The following is a 6329-nucleotide window of genomic DNA, read 5'->3' on the forward strand; positions in this document are numbered from 1 at the left end:
CCCGCTGTCCGTGTGCCTGCCCGCCCCCCTCCCGCTGTCCCTGTGCCTGCCCTCCCCCCTCCGGCTATCCGTGTGCCTGCTCGCCCCCGTCCCGCTGTCCGTGCCTTTCCCGCCCCCCCCTCCCACTTTGTGCATTTTGCATAAGGTACTGCAGTGCATTTTGTATCTTGTGATGCCGGAAGTTGAGTGTATGTTATGCCTTGTGAAGTGGGTGACTGCTGTGTATCTGTGTGCCTTGTGAGACAGGCATTGTGAGACTTCGACCTTCATTGAGGTTGGCAATGTAAATAACAATGCCATTTATTTATAAGTAAAAAAAAAAAAGAAATGTCATGAGCAATGCCAATAGCTCTAACTTTTCCAAAGGCGAAACCATTGCATTGTAAATGCTTGTTTGAGGTTCAATTGCACTGCTTTGTTACATTTCTACATGCATAAATGTACACAGTATACTTTTAAAAATGCCAAAATGTTCTTGCATGGGTGTTAATAGGAGTTCATAGAAGAATTGCAATGCTTCATTGTAATGTTATATGAGAGAATGCTGCCTGTGTGAACTCAAGCATTGTTTGATCTTGGGATTACATTCTGTTTGCAAGCGATTGGAGGAAGTTACCATTGGCAAGAGCAAACAGCCAAACTTTTTTTAATGAGAATAATCATTTTATAAATCAGAAGCTGGTGTCATCCAATCTTTTAGTCAATACAATAAAAACCCAATCTTTGACCTTGTCGACAAGGATGGAATGAATAACAGGTTAATGATTTTATTTGCATTTTTATATTGTTTATTCATTCAGTTGAGTAATTCTATTACAGGACCGGACACTTCTGATTATGCTTATCTTTCTTTTATTTGCTGCTCACAGCAGCCAATGAAAACGTTTTGTATGCAAATGAAACTACATTTCCCATGATGCACAGCTATACATCACATTCTGTATGACCCTATAAGAGCCACCATATCCTGTTGCTGAGCCTCTTTCTTTGCTGCTTACACAGGAGTTAAGTGCAAATCATTTTATGCAGATTGTATTTTTGCTTGACTGTTTTGATTGTACAAGTGCGCGCTTGCAGTCATGTTAATAGTTATATTGAATGTTGCAATAGCCTGGCTTGGCGAATCATGACGACGCGACTCGTGTCTGCCTGAGGGGGGCCCAGAACGGGCATGTGCGAAGGTTCTCTGCTGGGGACAGGAGTACCGCATCGCTTATGGCGGTGTCCGCTTTTAATTGTGAACGCTTTGCGCTTCTCCGTTTGGGCCCCCCTCAGCCCTTGTCGGCCTAGATGCGGTTTTTGAGCCTTTCCACCATACGATGTGCATAGCCCAATTGGGCTACATTTGGGCTCCTTTTGGGATACGCACGTCGTCCGAGGTCCGGAGAGCATTTCTCCAGCTCCGATCTGCAGGAAAGGACCTGCATTGAGACGCCTGACCAGCTGTGAGAACAGTCGGGCCCCAGAGCGAGCACACACTCTTCATACCTGGTACTTATTGGCTCTTACGCTCCCTGGGCTGGAATAATTGTTGATCACAGCATTGCTGAGGAGCTAGGTACTCTGGACGGTTCTGTGTGCATGTGGGTTAGCTCCCCCTTACTCCTCTGCTTTACTCCTCGTTGCCTTAACTTACTGCCTATATTAATAAGTGAATATATCATAATGGAGGACTGGGTCAAGTATGAGGAGGATGATGCTCTTTATCAAGAGGAAGTACAGGAAACTTCATTGGAGGACAATATTGTTGACGCTCGGGATGCCTCGGTCCAAGAGTCAGTCAACTGGGCCATTGAAAAAGCAGTCCCTGGTACTGTGCAGCAGGTATTGGTGGCTGCGTTAAAACCAATTACTAAGAAACTGGAGAGATTTGCTAAGCGGCATGGATTCACTGCAACTACCGACCCTAAAATGTATGACTCTACAGGTGACCCGAAATCTGAGTCCTGGTCTCACGCTAGTAACTTGGCAACACTACCTATGGTTTATACTCCACCTACCAAGGTCATTAAGGCTAAGCGCCAAGAGGGCATTGAGACTGATACGGATAAGGTCGCACAAACCTCAGACATCGACGCAAGCCTCCTTACCATCTTGAAAAAGTTTGCTAAGGACCCTAAGAAGGGAATTGATCGCGCTTGGCGAGGCTGCCAGGACAGACTCCTGGACATGGCGGGCCATTAGCCAAGATTCTGGAAATGACCTTGGAGGCGAAGGAGTCAGGCGCTCCCGTGGATTCGACGTACTGGTAGGGTGGACCCAAAGGGCCATTTGTTTGTTGGGGAATCCTAACTGTGCTATCTCCAAGGAGAGACGCGAATCTCTCCTTATGAGGATGGACTCTAATCTCACAAGCTGACCCCAGTGGAATCTGGTCCTCTAGCAGAGGGTAACCTCTTGGGGTAGCTTTTCGTGAAAGACGTCTCCAAGTATGTGGGCACATTCACGTCCCTGGACAAGGCCCAAACTGGCATCAAATGTGCCTTTCAAGCTGGTCTTTTTAACTGGGCCGGGCAAGGCCGAGGACGCTCGCCAGGCCGCCAGTTCTATCAAGGTCCTCAACGAGGAGATTACGGCCGTGGCCTCGGAGATTGGGACTCCACTCGTGGTGGAACATTCTCCCCCACCAGACAGCATTTCAACAGGAGACGTTTCAACAGAGGCGGACCCCGAGGAGGCTTCTAAGCTCCAGAGTCTGCAGGTAAGTGCTATCGACAATTTTCTGTTACCTATGGGGGGTCGCACTCAATTTTTCACTCACAATTCGGCTCTGATCTCACAAGATGCAAAGATTTTGCAGACAATTCAGGGTTTTCAACTAGAATTTTACATGACTCCACTCCAAGTCACTCACCCCAGACAGCTCTCTTTTTCCCAACTAGAGTGGGATTTTATAGATGCGGAACTCGAAGAATTGCTGCAGAAACCCGCGATTGCCTATTGCGACGATGGTCCTCGTAGTTTCTGTAGCAATATGTTCTTAGTGCAGAAGAAAGGAGGAGGTCACAGGTAATCTCAAGGAGTTCAACCAGTTCATGACCTACAAACATTTCAAGATGGAAGGTATCCATCTTTTGGTGAATTTACTGAAGAAAGCAGACTGGATGGTCAGGTTGGATCTGAAAGATGCCTACCTGTCAATCCCTATTTTTCCTCCCCAACGACGGTTTCTGCAGTTTCAGTGGCAGAACCGTTGGTTGGAATACTTGGTCATTCCTTTCGGCTTTCCTTGGCGCTGTGGTGCTTTACCAAGGTGATGAAACTGGTGATAGCTCATTTACGAGAGCAGGGAGTCCGCATGATAGTGTATGATTTACTTATCATGGCTCAGACTCCAGCTCTAGCTGCGCAGCACTTGCGCTTGACCTTGTCTATGCTTTAAAATTTGGGATCAACATACCCAAACCGGCCCTGTGCCCCTCTCAGTCTGTAGATTTTCTCGGGTTTGTCATAAATTCCCAGATGGCCCAACTGAGCCTTCCTCGGTCGAAATTAAGGGATATCAAGGAGGAACTCACCACTCTGTTGTCCAAGCAGACAATCTCCCTGCGGATGATTGCCATGATTGTGGGTCTCCTGGCAACCTCCATTCAGCCGATATTCCCGGGTCCTCTTCATTATCGAGCCCTTCAGAGGATAAAGATTTAACACCTTCGAAAAGGCTTATCCTACATGGACCTAATTCCCCTTTCCCAAGAAGTGCGAGAAGAGATTCAGTGGTGACTGGCCCTCGTGGAAGCGTGGAACGGCAGAGCCATCTTCGGCTCTCAATCAGAGGTAGGTATAGACTCCGATGCCAGCTGTTGGGGCTGGGGAGCGCGCTGCGGAGATATCTCCACAGGGAGACGGTGGTCCCTGTGCGAGCTCAAGCTTCATATCAACTGTCTGGAGCTATTAGTGGGGTAATTTGCGATCCGGACTCTGGCCCCCAAACAACTTTCTTGTTGCATCCTTCTTCGGATGGACAATATCTCTGTGGTGAGGTATATCAACAATTTGGGAGGCACAAGGTCGTCGCTGCTTGCGGAGATAGTGAAAGATTTCTGGCATTACTGCCTGAGTCGTCAGATTTAGATCATTGCCGAATACATTCCAGGGCAGTGAAACATAATAGCGGACTGGAACTCCTGGTATCTCAAAGACTACAGCGATTGGCAGCTCCAGCCCCAGATATTCATTTGGCTGCAAGTGATATGGGGCAGCTCCGAGATAGACCTCTTTGCTTCCAGGCTGAATCGACAACTGCAGAAGTTCTTCAGCTGGAGGCCCGATCCGTTAGCGATGACAACAGATGCCTTTTCTCAGTACTGGTCCAGGGGCCTAAATTACATCTTTCCCCCCTTCATCTTGATTCCAAGGGTGACTTCACAGGTAACTTGCCAGCTGGCGGAGGTTATTCTAATAACCCCCCTCTGGAAGTCGCAGCCCTGGTTCCCAATATTATTGAAGATGAGCTTCAACTCCCCCAGGATGGTCCCGTGGTTCTCAACGATGTTCCAGGGCCTTCATGGAGAAATGCACCAGATGGTGTTATCGGGGCAGTTGTCGCTGATGGCCTGGAGGCTTTCAGGCAAAGATGGGAGATGCCGGGATTTTCAGACAAAGCTGCGGCTTTCATCAACCAGGCCTGGGCTCCCTCCACCAGGAAGCGATATTCTTCAGCCTGGAAGGGCTGGGTTCGTTAGTGCGTGGAACGACACGTGGATCCCGTGGGGGCTTACCTACCCCATTTTGTGAATTTCTTAGCAGAAAAAGCGTCCGAAGGCTTAGTGTACCATTCGGCTAACAATTTCCGTTCAGCCATTTCTGCGGGCCATTCCCAGATAGATGGCAAACCTGTGGGGATGCACCCGGTAATCTGTAAGTTGTTAAAGGGCATTAGGGTAGCAAATCCTTCCAAACCAAAATACTCTTCGCTGTGGAATGTTTCTCTAGTTCTTTCCTTATTTGATAAATGGCCCACTAATAATTTGTTAACAAAGAAACAACTATCGTGCAAGTTAGCTATGTTGCTAGGCCTCTGCCTGTTGACGTTCCTCCGACGTGAAAGCTCTTGATCTTACAGGTAGAGTATTTACTCCGGAGGGAGTTTCATTTAACATTACTGCCAGGACTAAAACATTGTCCAGAAATGTTGAATATCATGCCTTTCCTGGTAATGCAAAATTATGTGTGGTTCAGTGCCTAAAGGCCTATGAGGAATGTACTCGGTCTATCTGACCTGATGGTTCGGCACAATTACTGATTGCGTTGCAGAAGCCCTATAAACCTGTGTCGGCGGCTGCTATAGCTAGATGGTTAAAATCAGTATTGATACTCAACTGTTTGGTGCATATTCTGTTCGTGGTGCCATGGCATCAAAAACCTTTATATTGGACTCTGCCATTCAAGATATTATGAGATCATCTGTTTGGTCTTCTGAGTCTACATTTAAACATTTTTATTATAAACCGGTGGGTGATATAGCTTCAGTTGTGTTTGATAAGCGTTAAACTGGCATAATCAGAAGCCTCCAGTCCTATAATAGAATAAAAAATTAGCTAGCATTCGCACCAAGAATTTTCAATTCTATTAAGGACACGGAGGCAAGGATTATCCCACCCAGTTATATTACAATGTTTGTAATGTTTGCACACCCGTATGTACTTTATATTCTGTTTAAGCAGAAGTTACGGGTTTTTCATTCCTTTCAGGTTCTGAAAAGAAGATGGAATAGAATTACTTCTGGTTAAGAAGACGCTTCCTTTCCAGTTGGTTCTGGTTCTTCCACGTTAGAGGACTGTTGTTTGGACTTGAATTAATTATATAAGACTAAAATGTACGAGCAAAGAAAGAGGCTCAGCAAGATATGGTGGCTCTTATAGGGTCATACAGGATGTGATGTATAGCTGTGCATCATGAGAAATGTAGTTTAATTTGCATACAAAACGTTTTCATTGGCTGCTGTGAGTAGCAAATAAAAGCAAGAGAAGCATAATCCTCGCCTCCGTGTCCTTAATAGAATTGAAAATTCTTGGCGCGAATGCTAGCAAATTTTTTATTGTCTTTCCTTTTCTTTTGAAATGACAAAGAAATTTGTCATTCCAAACTCAATGTCAAATTGAGTTTGGAATGACAAATGTGAGTTGGACAGATAAAACTGATTTTGTGGTCAGATCTTTTGATAGCAAATAATGCGTTCGGATCCATCAGAAATTAATGTTTCTGAAGTTAGATCTTTTTAGTGGCAAGCTACTGTTTCAAAAAAATGTACCTCAATTTGCAACAATTAGTGAACCCATAAGGGATCTAATAACAAAAGGACAAAGTTTCAATTTGACTCAAGAATA

The sequence above is a fragment of the Lissotriton vulgaris genome, chromosome 9, assembly GCF_964263255.1.
Source record: "Lissotriton vulgaris chromosome 9, aLisVul1.2, whole genome shotgun sequence".
In the NCBI taxonomy this organism is placed as follows: domain Eukaryota; kingdom Metazoa; phylum Chordata; class Amphibia; order Caudata; family Salamandridae; genus Lissotriton; species Lissotriton vulgaris.